Here is a 16,769-nt window from a genome sequence, read left to right on the forward strand (position 1 = left end):
ACACACTCTAAGGAAAAGCCATGAGAGGACAGACATAGCAGGGAAGGCAGCCATCTGCAAACCAGGAAGAGAAGCCGCACCAGAGACCTCCTCTGTCAGACTTTGATCTCAGACTTTCAGCTGCCAGAAGTATGGGAAAATAAATTTCTGTTGCTGAAGCCCCCTGGCCTGTGATATTTTGTAATGGTAGCCCCCAAGCTAAGACAGTGACTCATTCAGGTATTGACATTTTCCTGTTAGCAGAAAGTGAGAAATACCCAGAGGAATACAGGTGTATTCCCTTTTAGGGCCACAAGGCAGAAATGATATTCTTCACTTCCAATCCTGTCCTCTTGGCCAGAGTTCAGCTCATGGTCCCATCAAACTGCAAGGCAGGCTGGGAGATCTACCTATATCCTGGGTAGCCATATGCCCAGCAAAAAATGAGAAGTTAGCAGAATAGAAGGAGAGGATTATTTGGATGGATGACTATCCATTTTTGCCACAACACATGAGAAGGCTTTCCCATTGGAATCACCTTATACATCAGTACTTCCCTAGTGGATCTTGTTAAAATGGAAATTGGGAGTTGGTTGGCCTTGGGTGAGGGCAAGATTCTGCATTTGCAACAAGCTCTCAGGTGTGCGGTGCTAGACAGGAGACCATACCTGAGTAATGAGGGTCTACACAATACTCTGCATCTTCCTTTTCTCTCAAGTCATTATTTATGGGTCTAGTTATTTTTAATGGCTGCCCGATATTCTATTGAATTGATGGATCTTGATTTATTAAACTGCTTCCTTATTGAGGGGCAGTCATGCTTTTCCAATTCGCTTCCTACAAATTATGCAGCAATAACAATTCCTGAACATATATCCTTACAAATGATGCTTTTATTTTTCCTGTAAGACAGAGTCTCACAAGTGCTGGGTTTGCGCTGGGTGGGGTGGGTGTATGGTGTTAACAGATACCACCAGAACGGTCCCCTTCCTCCCAGCCCCTTATTCCCATCTCCTCACCAGCGTATGGATATTAGCAATCTTTTTTATTTTTGCCAATCTAATGAATAGTAAATGGTATCTCATCATGCCTTTAATTTGCAATTACTTGGCCACTAGTGAGATACAGGATCTATTTTATATCATTAGCCATTGGGCTTCCGAGTCACATCTTTTGTCCTGAATTATCTTTTTCCTTATCAACTTATAGGAGTTTTTATGCACATTGCCCACGTTAGCCTGTTATCTAGCACATGTTCCAAACATATTCAGTCTTAACTTTTAAATATACAATTTTAAATATGTAATCTGAACATATTTTTTTCTAACATAAAATTAATACCTTCAGTAGAAAATGTTGCAAAGTGAAGAAAGGTGTGAAGGAGAAAAAGAAATCACCTCTAATCCCACTGCTCAGTCAGTGACAACTACTGTTAACATTTTGATGCCCAGGGCGGCAGATAATGGTTAGACCCTTGGGCTGTTGAGCCAGACAAATCTCAATTCACCTCTGAGTTTACTCTGTGCAGCTGAAGGGTATTCTGGAAAGTTATTTCATGTCTCTGAACAGCAATGTGCTCACCTGTAAGAGGCATTAATTAATTAATTAATTAAATCCTACCTTCTGAGTAAATTTGCACAGCATCTGAGATAAAGTCAGTGTTCAGAGAGACCTTTTATAGACATTTTTACAAATCTCATTACTGAATACATAATTTTAAATCCTGCTTGGTCTTCATTGTACTAACTATAAGCATTGCTTCTCAACCTTAAAACTTTATAAATATCCTTGCACGAACATACCATAATTACTAATGTTAAACATTCAAGTTGTTTCCAGTTATGTATTTTTCTCTACAAAATAATCTTTTTTCTGGAATTAGGTAGAAAAAGAAATGAAATTACTGTGTCAAAGTGTATGGATATGTCCTCAGTGAGTATTACCAAGCTGCTTTCTAAACAGGTGTATCTTTAATATTAAGGCATCAGGGATCCCTGGGTGGCGCAGAGGTTTAGCGCCTGCCTTTGCCCCAGGGCGCGATCCTGGAGACCCAGGATCGAATCCCACGTCGGGCTCACGGTGCATGGAGCCTGCTTCTCCCTCTGCCTGTGTCTCTGCCTCTCTCTCTCTCTGTGTGTGTGTGTGACTATCATAAATAAATAAAAAAAAATTTTTTTAAATATTAAGGAATCATGTGTTAGGTGCCATGGTCGCATTGTGGTTATGTTAGAGAGATTTCATTTTTAAATATTTACAGAAGAGTTTATTTATTTTTTTTTGAAGTTTACTTTAAAATGCTATAACAGGGATCCCTGGGTGGTGCAGCGGTTTGGCGCCTGCCTTTGGCCCAGGGCGCGATTCTGGAGACCTGGGATCGAATCCCACATCGGGCTCCCGGTGCATGGAGCCTGCTTCTCCCTCTGCCTGTGTCTCTGCCTCTCTCTCTCTCTCTCTCTCTCTCTCTGTGACTATCATAAATAAATAAATAAATAAATAAATAAATAAATAAATAAATAAATAAAATTTAAAAAATAAAAAAATAATAAAAAAAATAAAATGCTATAACAAGGGCATCTGGGTAGCTCAGTCCATTGAGCGGTTGAGCATATGCCTTGGGCTCAGATCATGATCCCAGAGACCTGGGATCAAACCCTGAAAGGTGGGAGGGGGCTCCTTGATCAGCAGGGAGTCTCCTTCTCCCTTGCCTTCTGCCCCTCCTCCCTGCTTGTGTGTTCTCTCTCTCAATTAAATAAATAAAATCTTTTTAAAAAAATGCTGTAACAGAGCAGTTTTATAAGAACAAGGGAATAAGTAAAACAAGATCAGTGACAAAATAAAAGCTGTAGCTGATGATGGATGCTCAGAAGTCCATTGTCCTATTCTCTCCACTTTTGTGTGCATTTGAAATTTCCCATCACAGACATTAAAAACAGGAGGAAATGAGGAAGGGAGGGAAGGGAAGGAAGGGAGAAAAAAAAGAAATATGCACCCCTTTAGACTACTGCTAGCCATTTGTAAGCATATCTAATTCATAATATTCTTGTTATCATTGCATCTTTCAGCAAGAAAGAAAAACACGAAGGAAGGTAGGAAAGGAGGGAAAGATGAAGGAAAGGAAGGGAGGGAAGGGGGAAGGAAGGAGGGAGGGAAGGGAGGAGGGGAGGGAGGGAGGGAGGGAGGGAAGGGAGATGGAGACTCCCTGCTGATCAAGGAGCCCCTAGACAGTTTTAACACATAGTTATTTCCACAAAATGATTTAGGTGAGGTGAAAACATTCCTAACAATAGCCACCCTTTAGGGAGCAGGCTCTGTGCTGCACACATTATTTTGTCCTCACATAACGGTGAAGAAACAGAGGTTCAGGGAAGTTAAGTGACACTTGGGAGGCACACATGGTAAAGCCAGAATTTGAATCCTAGATTTATCTGATTCTAGCCCCAATGGCCCAGTCATTTTTAGAATGTTGCATGCCATTTTTATTCTAAACAAATGATGGAAAGCCCTTCAGTATGATAGCTGTCTTGCTCCCTAATGTCCAAGTTTCCGGGATTAACCACCCATTGGGGGAACAATCATTCAACCAAGATGGACAGATGCAGAGCTGCCTCTGGATTCTAAGTCTGAGGTGTTCAGGAGGTCATAATCCCCATCAGATTCATGAGGGCTGTGACTCCCTGTGCTTAAGATCTGAAATGGACCTCAGAGACATGCCGGAGGGCTCCCTGGGAGGGGACATGCCCTAGGGCTCCCTGGGAGGGGTCATGGGCAGACCGGGGTTCTGGGCCTACAGGTGAGGGCAGGAGAGCATAGGGAGGGACTGGCTCCAGTGACCAGGATGACTGGAGACCCCAACACGCCACACTTGAGACGCTGGCCACACAGTCCCACGGGGAGGCTTCATGGTGACCCTGAGCTGTGTCTGGGCAAGAGCCACTGAAGTCCAGAGAGCCCCCCTCAGCAATCTCTTTCCGACTGGGCCGTTGTCCCCACCACAGGCACTCAGGAGCACCTCCTGCAGGTCCTCCCCATATCCCGCCCCCCCCCTCCCCCCCCAGCGATCTGAAGGCACAGGTCATTATTCCTCATCTCCTGCCTAACCTGGCTCCATGGCCCTCCACCTGCACACGACCCTTCCCACCCCAGGTCCCCGCTTTCCCCAGGCGCACACTGCCCACCTCTGTGCCTGTGCACTTGCTGTTTCTTTCTGTCTGCTAGAAACACGCCCCCCCCCCCCCACCTGTGCTGAGTTATTGTCTCCTTGGAAAAGCCTGTCTTGACAATCCCCTGTCCCTAACAGTTTGCCTTTCCTTCGAGAGTTCCCAAGTCCTGTGAGTTCCCATGTCTCTCAGAGGGGTGCTGTAAGGCCAAACACCTAGGGCCCAGCAGAGAAGCTCAATCATTGCTAGAACTTTTTAATTTGTATTTTTATTGGTCTTTAGAATTATTACGGTTTTATTTATCTCTGAGAGTGTTTTATTTATTTTTGTTGCTCCTGGAACTTGGCATACAGTAGAGGCTCAATAAATATTGAAGGAATGTAGGGGGTAGGAAGGAGGAAGGGCTTTCCAACGGGAAGCCCAGCAATAAGGTGGCCCCAGGCCTGACCTCCGGGCACTTTCTCCAGCAGCTCTCCTGGCTCTTGCCTCTAGAAGCTTCAGGCTCCCTGCAGGGTTGTGAATCCACCTTCAGCCAAGGAAGCTCTCAGTACCTGGTGATGTCAGGTGAAGTTACCTGAGTGACATTCCTCAGGATGGCCCACAGCTTTGCCCACTGAATTCTACTCTTTACCAGATGGAGTTGTCTTTGGGAAGACAGCAGGACTGTGGGAACTCCACACTGGCTTTGGGCCACCCTCATACATTTCCCAGTCCCTACTTTGGCCCTAGTGCAATAGCTATGTTTAATTAATAGATTCAGGAGAAACCTGCTTTGCTCAGCAACATTCTAATACTCGCAGAAGAAGATTCCCAGGTCCTGGTTCAGTTTACTCCTGGGGCAGAACACGGCTGCACACCAGCAGCCATCCCGGCCGTCTTTATTCCTCATGCATTTTTTAGAGCCCCTAGAAGTACCTCAACATAAGTGAGAAAGCACATAGTGCCACTGGGTGTGCCAGCCCATGTCAGGCACAGCACAGATCTTACCCTATTACAAACCTACTATAAGCATCACTTAATACAGCTGTCAACCCTATTTGATAGCTGCGGAAACCGAGGGCTCAGGCAATTTGGTCAAAAGTTACAGGATTTGGAGTTAGGCTTCTTTCTTCCATGAAATCTCACTTCCATAAAAGCCTTCACTTTTGGGGGTACCTTGGCTCAGGGCATGACCCCAGGGTCCCGGGATCAAGTCCCACATTGGGCTTCCTGCATGGAGCCTGCTTCTCCCTCTGCCTGTGTCTCTGCCTCTCTCTCTGTGTCTCTCATGAATAAATAAACAAAATCTTTAAAAACCAAACCAAACCAACCAAACCAAAAAACCCCTTCAGTTTTATCATCTATAAAAAGAGAGTAATTATGTTCCTTTCACAAGGTACAAACATGAGTGAACTAAAAAATTTTTTTTTCAGGTTAATAAAGTGCCCCTTTCAACTATTAACATAAAAGACAAGGAGCTGACACCTGTTTTGCTGCCCTTGCTTGGAGATTTGCCTGGCCCAGGACCGTGCCCCACCCCCAGCATGAAGTCAACCTGAAGGGATGTTTTTGTCATTCCTTGGCCTGGGGAGGAGCCCTGATTCTGATGCTGCAGAAACAGGATTGGGAGGCTCCAAGATAATGCTAACAGCCCTTACATGTGTATATTCTTCTGAGTTTACAAAACACAGCCATAGATGGTATCTCCCTTCAATCTCATTTCATCTCAGTGACATAGGAAATCTTACTCCCATTTCACAGAGGGTACCAGTAGCTAAAGGCTGAGTGGGGATGCAGACCCCCGCTTGTTTGTACTGTGCCTTTTCTAGATCAAGCAGCCATTCACCACTGATCCTTAGCTCTGAAAGAGTGCCTTGTATTTGAGCACCTCGGTAAAATGCTGATTCCTCAGTTCCACCAGGTCTGGATGGAGGGTCACCAGGTCTGAAGCAAACTCCAAAAATCTGTATTTTTATCCAGGTTATGTGAAGGTTGGGTCGCTGGTGCTATGTGGGTCACACTTTGAGAAGCAGCAGAGGAGGATGCGGAATTCTTGGAAGTCTCCGGGCAGACACTAGTAAATCTCGGCTGGTGATAAACATAACTGGGGTGGGTGTGGGAGTGGTGGGTGGGAGGGCTGGAGGAAGATCAGAGCAGGTGTGCATATTGAAGTATCTCAAGAATGTTTGGACCAAGCACCATGCCGGAATGTGTTCATTTATTTCCAAACATTAAATATATATTTTGCTTCTATGAGGTACCTAGAGTAGCCAAACCTGCAGAGACGGAGGGTAGAATGTTGGTTGCCCATGGCTAGGAGGAGAGGGGATGGGAGGCACAACAGTGTGATTGTACTTACTGCCACTGAACTATACACTTAAAAATGGGTGAAATTGGGTACCTGGGTGGCACAGTGGTTGAGCGTCTGCCTTCAGCTCAGGTTGTGATCCTGGGGTCCTGAGATGGAGTCCCGCATCAGGCTCCCGTGAGGTACCTGCTTCTCCCTCTGCCTCTTTCTCTGTGTCTCTCATGAATAAATAAATAAAATCTTTTTTAAAAAATGGGTGAAATGTACCTTTTATGTTAGGTGTATATTTTATCACCATATATATATATATATGTGTGTGTGTATCTATGTATGTGTATATATGTGTGTATATATATGTGTGTGTGTATATCTATCTGTCTATCTATCTATCATCTATCTATCTATATATTCCCTATAGGAAAGGGAGCTTCTCTAAGTATAACCTAATATCTGGAAGCTATAAATTAAAAAAAATAATAATACATTGCCTACATAATAATAAAAATTTCTGCATGGAAAAAATTACACAAAATCAAAATACTCAAAATCAAAAGGCAAGAACAAACTGAGAAAATATTTGCAATACAAATGGCAAAAGCATCTGAGTCCCTTGTATACCAAGAAGAAAAAGACCAACAATGCAAGGGAAAAAATTCCTTTTTAAATTCAATTATTTGTGCTTTTAGCAAATATTTGTTTAACACATGTGTGGCTGACAGAGTTCTAAGTGCTGGGAACATAGCAAGAAATAAATAAACAAAAATAATATTCAGATGACGAGATTCCATACCAGTTGGGGAAAATGACAATAAACTAAATCAGGAAAGTATATAATGGGTTGGAAAGTAATGAGTGATAGGGAGGAAAGGAGAGCAGGCGTGGAGGACAAGACAGCTGGGCTGAGGGGCATAGGTTAAGTGGTTCATCAGAGCAGGTCTCACTGTGAAGGTGATATTTGAGCAAAGCCCCGAGGGGGAGAGAGATATTCTCACGGTGATGAGTGGGGCCAAATGACCAGGAAAGACCCTGAAGGGTCAGGCCTGGGAGGCGTCAGGGCAGCACAGTGAGGTCAGGGAAGTCACAGGGTCCAGCACAATTGTCTACAGATGGGTGAGCGGGTGCAAAGGCTCTTAGTGTTCTTTCACATGAGATGGGAGCCACTGGCAGGTAATGAGCAGAGAGATGACATAACCCAATTTTTGTTTTTGTTTTTGTTTTTTTAAAGATTTTACTTATTTCAGAGAGTGACAGAAAGAGAGCACACATGGGGGGAGGAGGAAGGACAGAAGGAGAGGGAGAGGCAGACTCCCTGCTGAGGGACTCTATCCCAGGACCCTTGGATCATGACCTGAGCCAAAGTCAGATGCTTAACCAACTGAGCCACCCAGGTGCCCCCCTAAATTTTTCCCAATTTTTAAAGAAAGATCTTGGCCACTGGATTACAAAAAGTCTCAGAGGGACAAAGGCAGAGGCAGAAAAATGGATTAGGAGAATCCAGGCAGGAGATGCTGGTGACCGGGACCAAAGCATTAGCCATGGAGAGAGTAAGTGGCTGGCTTTGGGATGTCTTTGAAGGGACAGCCAGTGGAATTTATTAAGAGATTGGCTGGGAGGCACGGGAGAGAAAGAAAGGTGTCAAGATGACTCCATGTTTTGGGCTTGTGCAAAGGGGAAAGGTGAGCTGCTTTTCTTTGAATTGGAGACTGATGACAATTGAAATGGGTTTTGGAGGGAGATCAGTTTGAATCAGGCAATATTAAATCCAAAATGCCTCTAGAACATCCAAGTGCAGATTTGAAGAGGCAGTTGGCTACACAGGAGAGGTCAAGACCAGCTGGAGATCGGAACTTGGCAGTCAACAGCTTATGGGTGGTATCGAAAACCAGGAGACCTGACGCCATTGCCAAGGTGAGGAAGTGGTCCAAGGCCTGACGTCTGGGGCAGGTCAAAGTTGAGAAGTCAGGGAGATGGGGAGGAGCTGTTAGGTGGGAAGAGAACCAGGGGAATGTGATGTTCTGGAAACCAGGTGAAGAGAGGTGTCAGGGAGGAAGGAGTCATCGTAGGATCTGTGGGGTCAGTTGCTGCTTCAGGGCCAGCAGGTGAGAGCACTGAGGATTCCTGCCGGATGCAGAAAGTTGTTGACAGCCTGGCAAGGAGCCTGGGGTGGGGCTGGGGGAAGAAGCCTGGCAGGAGAGATTGAGACAGAAGAAATGGGAGCACTGAGAACAGAGAACAGTTGAGAAGCTTTGAAGTAAAGGGTGGTGGGGGGAGGGGAACAGAAAAATGGGCAAGGACGTGCAAAGATCACAAAAAAAGAAATACATATGGCTTTTAAACACATGAAAAGATGCTGGACTTCATAATCAAATAAACCCCTGAGATGTCATTTTACACCTAGTATTAAGAGAAGTTAATACTATATCGTTGGGAGGGCAGAGAATCCAACCATCATTCCTTGTTTTAGGACTTTTAAATTAGTACAGCCTTTCTGCTAGGTAAAAATGCACTTACTCTTTAACTGGGTAATTCTACTCCTTGGAATGTCCCAGTGCATAAAGTCACACAGATATTCAATGACTGTGTACAGGTATATGCACAGCAGCATTATTTATAATATTTATAATAAAACCCTGGAAGAAATCCAGATGTCCATCAACTAGCCTCACGGCGCAGCCATATATGGAACACAAGCAACTATACATAGATGTGACAGGATCGTTCTGGACCAGTAAACAAGGAAAGCAAGTGTGTATCATCTCTCATTTGTGACGAAAGGCGACACCTACATACATGCCTGTGCAAGTCTGGGAGGCTTCTAGGAACACACACAAGAAACTGAAGACAGGGGTGACCCTGACCCTGGAAAGGTAGACTGGGGTTCAAAGGTGGAGACATATTTTCCTTTTGCACTGTTGGAAATTTTACCCACAAACATGTACTGTGTTAAGAGTTCATTTTAAAATAAAAACTTCCGGGGCACCTAGGTGGCTCAGTGGTTGAGCGTCTGCCTTTGGCTCAGGGCGTGATCCCGGGTCTTGGGATTGAGTTCTGCACTGAGTTCCCTGTGGGGAGCCCTCTGCCTATGTCTCTGCTTCTCTCTCTGGGTCTCTCATGAATAAATAAATTACAAAATAAAATAAAAAAAACTTCTATAGTGAGGTCATACCATGCAGAGTTGGAGAAGACTTTCGGGTGATCTAACCCAATGGTTCCCACACCCCAGTCCATGGTCGGGGCTGCATCAGAATCACCAGGGGGCTGTGAGGACACCAAGCTGATGTGCAGAGTCGCATCTTGAGGCCCTGTCTAATTGTGTAGGTAACCGCTCCTCAGGCCATTCTGCAACAAGGCAGAAGAATTTGGTGGGCACTGTGCTCACCACAGCATGTCAAGCATGTCAAGTGTCAAACACTGCTCTGGGGGCTGTCCTCCACCCCCAACCCCAGGAACAGTCAGGTAAGAAGACCCCAGAGAGCATCCTTATTGATAAGAAGAGACCGTTGATAAAGCAATATAATAGCTTGCATGAACTATTTTACAGAAGATAACTCATGCCTTTAGCAACCCTATGAGGGCAGGCACTCTTACTATCCCTGTTTTATAGATGAGGAAACAGAGGCATAGAAAAGTCACAAGCTAGCGGCAAGCAGTTGAGGTAGGATTTGAATCTCAGCAGTCTCGCTCTTAAGATTATAAATATGATGAGGGGCGCCTGGGTGGCTCCAGTCAGTTAAGCATCTGCCTTCAGCTCCGGTCATGATCCCAGGGTCCTGGGATTGAGCCCTGATGGGGCTCCCTGCTCAGCAGGAGTCTGCTTCTCTCTCTCCTCCCAGCTTGTGTGCTCTCTTTCACATAAACAAGTAAAATCTTAGGAAAAAAAGATTATAAACATGATGAAAAGAAAAAAGAAAAGGATTTGGCCTGACAGAGTGGAAGAGCCCCTCCGGTAGGTGGTGAGAGCAGATCTCCTTGCTAACCCGAGAGACAAAGACTGCAGGGGGACAGACTCGTGGCAAACACTGGGCCCTCTGATGGAGCCGATGGCTGGCTGCACTCATGGGACAGGAAGAAGGCCAGCATGACTGGCTGTGCCAATTGAGAAGGACAGACTGAGTGAATATCTGATCACTTTAAAGCAGCATGTCTCTCTGCTGTGAACTTCCTTAGGTGGCGGGGAATACCTGCATTGCCTATTCCATTACATGCCAGTCCTGTTCTTTAGGAAAGTCTTCCTTGGCTTGAGTTTTGCTGACTTCCCCCAACAGCCACTCTCTCTTCTGGATTAAGAGAACCTCTAAGTTCTTTAGGGGGCCATGGCCACCTGGACTAAAAGCCTACATTTCCCAGTTCCCCTTGCATAAAATGTGGTCATCTAAGTTTCAGCTGAGGGGCCATAAGTAGAAGTGACGTGTGCATCTTCCCCTCCTCCATCTAGTAGCTTAGACAAATTGTGAGCCAGATGAACCTTGTGGATGGCAAGACAAGAGAGAAGGAGGCTGGATGTCTGAGTGGTACCCAGCAGTCATATAAGCTCTGGAATGTCCCGTGGGAGAGAAACAAACTACCAAAGGTTCTCAACCTTGACCAAACATTAGACTTACCTGAAGGAGCTTAAAAAAAAAAGTTTATTAATTGTCCCCTCCTCCTCAATTTCTGATTTAATCAGTCTGAGGTACAGCTTGAGCATTAGATATTTTAAAAGTTTCCAGCCATGGTTGAGAACCGATGGTTTGGGTGCCTGGGTGGCTCTATCGTTAAGCATCTGCGTTCGAGTGAGGTCATGATCCTGGGGTCCTGGGATGGAGCCCTGTATCAGGCTCCCTGCTCAGTGGGGAATCTGCTTTTCCCTCTTCCCTTCACCCCACTTGTGCTCACTCTCTCGCTCATTCTGTCTCTCAAATAAATATATAAAACCTAAAAAAAAAAAAAAAGAACCTGGGATGCCTGGGTGGCTCAGTGGTTGAGCGTCTGCCTTTGGCTCAGGGTGTGATCCTGGGGTCCCGGAATCGAGTCCCACATTGGGTCCCCAGGATCACATCCTGGGCTGAAGGCAGCCCTCAACCACTGAGCCACCCAGGCTGCCCTCTCCTTAGTTTAAAAGTCAAATTCATGGGACACCTGGGTGGCTCACTGGTCGAGCATCTGCCTTCGGCTCAGGGCATGATCCCAGGATCCAGGATCAAGTTCCACATCGAGCTCCTTGCAGGGAGCCTGCTTCTCCCTCTGCCTGTGTCTCTGCTTCTCTCTGTGTGTGTCTCTCGGGAATGAATAAATAAAATTAAAAGTAAATAAAAATTTGAAAAAAGGTTGAATTCATGAGCTTGGCATTGGAGGCCCTGCACCAGGTTACCAGCTAAGCCTCAATTCTGAATAATCACCCTGTGCTTGCTCAGCTCAGGAATAATGACTGAACCTCAGTCTTCCCTCAAGCTGCCTAGCTCCTCAGCTTCTCTTTTTGTCACCTCTTTTCTCCTCCCTCTATCCACATGAACCCTCCCCTCCTCCAAAATCCCTGCTTCCTAGATTAGATCTCAAGATTACAATCTCTGACTCTCCTCCTGATCAGCCTTCATCCCAATGATGGCAGAAGAAGGAGGAGGCATGTCACCTGACGTCAGATTTAAAGAACCGTCCAGCAAGAGCAATGGGACTATTTGCTGGGCACAGCTTTTTAAAAGCCAAAACTCATCAGAGCCAGGACTAGTTAGGATACAGGTTTAGGTGTGTATAACACAAGCCCAAATCAACAGTGCCATAAACCATAGGTTCTTTTTTTTTAAAAAAAGATTTTATTTATTTATGAGAGACACAGAGAGACAGAGACACAGGCAGAGGGAGAAGCAGGCTTCCTGCAAGGAGCTTGATGTGGGACTTGATCCTGGATCCTGCGATCATGCCCTGAGCCGAAGGCAGATGCTTAACCACTGAACCACCCAGGTGTCCCATGAATTTGACTTTTAAACTAAGGAGAGGGCAGCCAGGGTGGCTCAGCAGTTTAGCGCTGCCTTTGGCTCAGGGTGTGATCCTGGGGACCCGGGGTCAAGTCCTATATCCGGCTCCCTGCATGGAATGGAGCCTGCTTCTCCTCTGCCCGTGTCTGTGTCTTTCATGAATAAATAAAATCTTAAAAAAAATTTAAGGAAGACTAGGAGCTTTCAGAGGATAGTAAGTAGGGAATAAATCACATGGCCAGATTTGTGCTGTCATATCAGTATGAAAATTGGAGGGGGGGCAGTTTTGAGGTCCAGTGAAAGGTAATATATAGACACAACTTACTTGAGTCTTAAGTTTTACTAGATGCCTCACGTTGATTTACTTGAAACTTTAATCACCCTAGAGTTCTGGCTGAATGCACTTGTATTGCTTCCAGGCTGCTTTTTCCCCAACCTGCATTGGTCCAGATTTTAGCGATCTGGAGGAAGGTTATAGCTCCGTTCCCCACAGGGGTTGCTTGGGAGATACTAGCAGAATTATTTGTGGCCCTAACTGCTTTTTATTGATGCAGCCCAGAGTTCCAGCTCACTCTCTCAGCAGCTGAAGCTACAGGAGGAAGATTGAAATATAGCTAAAGCCTCACATACAATCTATTGCAAATATTAATGTGCATATGGATCACTTGGGGCTCCTCCTGAAATGTGGATTCTGACCCAGCAGGTCTGGGATTGAACCCGATTCTGCATTTCTGCCAATGTTCCCAGTCCAGCAGCCACACTGCAAGTGGCAAGGCCTACGCTTCTCAGCCTTGACTGCACCTGGGAATCACCTGGGAGCTTTAAAAACTCCCAATACCTGGGCCAGACACCCAGTGCTTATGTTAGAGGGCTGGAGCCTAGCCTGGCTGTCGGCATTATTTTTAGAGGACCCAGCTTTTTAAACTGCCTTCAAGATCAAGAAGAGTGCTTTAGAATTATCTAGGAGCTTTTTTTTTTTTTTTTTTTAAATGTAGGTTCTAGGGCAACCATTTTATTTTAGTTAAGTGCCCCCGGAGATACTGCTGCAGGTGAATGATACTTAGACTTGGAAGCTTTCCCCTATGAAGATGCCTGAGGGCAGTAATTCCCGAGAAAAAGGCTGGCAGGGGGTTGGGGTGGGTGGTAGTGGGGGGCGCTGATTCTCAGAATTAGCAAGTGCCCATTAGACTCCGGGCCTCTACAGCAGCAAGGCAACAAGGAGTAAATCACGTTTAATGAAACAATCCCTTGACTTGCCTTTCCCACTAAGGTTAACACATCTGTGTGACTGTTTCTGTAGAACAGATCCCAGAAGTACAATCGCTGCATGATGAAGAATCAGCTTTCAGATTACGACAGATACGTGCCCAAAAAAATTCACTGAAATGCACCCAGGTGAATCTTTCTGCCACGTGGGGAGGACGTGGCTTTCACTCGCAGCTCCCGGGTGAGTAGCGAGGTTGAGCTCTTGTCACTCGCTGACTTACTTACGACCCGCCTGGTTTGCGGGACTGTACTCGTGGGGGAGAAGTCCCTGCACTTAGTACCCCCCGGTGCCCCTCCGTAAGGTGGGGGCGGTAACCTCTCCCGAGGGCGCCGCGAGCCTAAGGCTGAGCTCGCCTCGGCGCAGGGCCGGCCAGGCCTGGGTGTGCGGCGGGCGGCCGAGGGCCGCGCAAGCCGGGGGTGGGGGTGGGGGGGTGACCCTCCCCGGCCCGCGGAGGGCCCGCGGCTCCCGCCACCTCCTGCGGCCCCGCGCAGCCCGTCCCCCGCCGCAGTTCCCCTTCCCGCCGCGGCTCCGGGAACCGGCCCCAAACCCGAGCCTTCCCTCGGTGTCTTGTCGCCCCCTCGTGGCCAGTGTGAGCTCCGCTTCCCTCCCGGGGCCGGTTCCTCGCGAACCTTTCCCGGCGCCGCTCCCGGCTGCGCGGGCGCTCGGCCCGACCCGGGGAATCCGGGGGCGCATCCACACACATCTCGGATCTCCAAACCCTCTGGCCACACTGCGCCCGGCTCCCCGCGGGGACCATCGAGGGTAGACTCCCAGGCTGCCCTGTTGACCGGCAGCTTGGGGTCACAGTCCTGGAAGAAAGCAGGAATTAGCAAACTCGAACCCCTCGCCCTGCCCCGCGGGCAGCCCTAGACCCCTCCGGATAACCACGGACGCTCCTTGGTTGCTCTAATCATAACCATGTTTTCACATCAGCATCACACGTTATCCTCACGCGATCAAACGCCAGCCTCTCCAGACCTTTGTCACAGGCATATCCAGTATCTACATTTTTGCAGAATCATTTTAATGCTGCATATTTTACTGTGCGATGGTTTTTCTTTCCTTCTTCACCTCCCGGTTTCCTTCCTTTCTGCTCCTTGAGTGCCCAACAGTAACAGCCAGCACTTCTCTCCGTATCTTTCCCTCTGGTCTTATAATCCTAGAATTGCACATAGGCACCTATTCGCGTCACTCTAACCCCTACTGCTGTCATCTGGTCCTCGCAATAAGTCTTGCCCAAATATGGCCATTTTGGAGTTCAGGAACCTGACGTTATGACTTCATTGATCTATTTGCTGAGTGCTTACTACTTATCAGGTTCTGTGCTAAATATCACTCTTAGCTGAATCTTCACAGCGTGTTATTTGCAGTTGAGGGAATAGCACAAAGAAAACTGTAAAGCAGTAAATAGTAACCTGGCCAACAGTGATGCCAAAGCCCGGTGAGGTCTTGTCACCTGTCACTCCTCTAAATGCCCTCTGGATTGAAGGGAACTCAGTGAAGTGGAATTGTTATGCTAAGAGGGTGGTGGGATGATGAGGGCATTATTACCAGTTTCCTGCTGTGTTTCTCCGGTTATTTTAATAATTGCGTTCCTTCCTCACAGGCAAAACAGCAATCAAAAGGTCTGGGTTGCAGAGGTCCTAGTAGAATTAAATGAGATCCTCTTAAATCTTTCTAAAGACAGAGCAGGATACAAAGATGAGATCAATGGACATATTGCAAATGCGGCTTATTGGTTTCTTTTTTCTCGTCTTGTTAATATTATCAGTCCTGAAAGTAGTGTATTCATTGGAAGAAGTCAGACAATACTGAAATTAAGTTAATTGAAGTTAATACTCTCCTCCTCATTCCCCTCCTCCAACTCTAGTCTCCTGAGGTAACCAGCGTGGCATCGTGTAGGGTGTAGATACTTCTAAACTCTATGCCTGCAGAAATATTTCATTTAAACAGATGCAGAAGCTGTTGCATCTGGACTATTCACACTCCTCTGCTACTTGCAGATTTGTCACTTATCTGCTTAATAGACAGTTGATAATCCCACTCATGCTGCTGACTCTTGCATGATATCCATAGTATGAATGCATCCTTACTTATTTAGCCATTACCCCGAGTATTTCTTCAAATTTTAAAAATATTTTATTTATTGATGATAGACATAGAGAGAGAGGCAGAGACACAGGCAGAGGGAGAGACAGGCTCCATGCCGGGAGCCCAACATGGGACCCGGGATCGCGCCCTGGGCCAAAGACAGGCGCTAAACCCCTGAGCCACCCAGGGATCCCCCGAGTATTTCTTCAAATGGAGACAGAACATCCTTTCCCCTTCATTACTTCCCAGCATCAGACCCTCTCCTCTCCCTGCCTCTGGGCAGGCTTGTGACCTTTCTGCATAGGGAATATTGTCCCAGGCTGTTTCTGGAGGCACCCAAGCTCTGTGCCGGCAAACCACATTATTCTTTCTCCTCTTCCCACCCACATTCTTGCTGCTGGCAAGATAGGAACTGATCCCAAAAATGCTGTCATCCCAACAATGTTCTCTGGGTGCTCTTTACAAGCTCATGTCATTTCAGCCGGAGGCAGCTAGGGAGCCACACACTGATGCCCCGCCTTTGGAGAAATCCTTCAGAACGCAGCATCACAGAGCAGTGGAGGAGGATCCTCCTCTGGCAGCATCACAGAGCAGTGGAGGAGGATCCTCCTCTGGCCGGTTGGGGACCCGCGTCTGTAAGGCTTGCCAAGGGAGCTCTCCGGGCTGCTACTGCCCTGGCTTGGGCGGGGCCTCTTACACCCTCTGCATAAAGGCCTCCTGCCTGGTTCTCCAGCTCCAGCTCCTTCTCCTCCAGCCAACCCTCCTCCTCACTTACCGTAGTGATCTTGGCGATCTTCAAATATTGTTACATCATTTTATAGCTCAGCCACTTTCAATGGCTTCCCATTTTCTCCAGAATAAAGCCCTAACTTTTTACCACAGAGTCCTAGGACTCTGGGAAACTCCTCATTTTTCAAAGGGCACTTCTGTCCCCAAACCACATCCTTGTTCTTCTGGATTCTATCCAAGTTCCTGCACCTGAAATTGGGGAGCCAGCTTCTCCTTCACCTATGGTCAGTTCATTCCAGGGTCCTGGC

This window comes from Vulpes lagopus, chromosome 5, assembly GCF_018345385.1.
Source record: "Vulpes lagopus strain Blue_001 chromosome 5, ASM1834538v1, whole genome shotgun sequence".
Lineage (NCBI taxonomy): Eukaryota > Metazoa > Chordata > Mammalia > Carnivora > Canidae > Vulpes > Vulpes lagopus.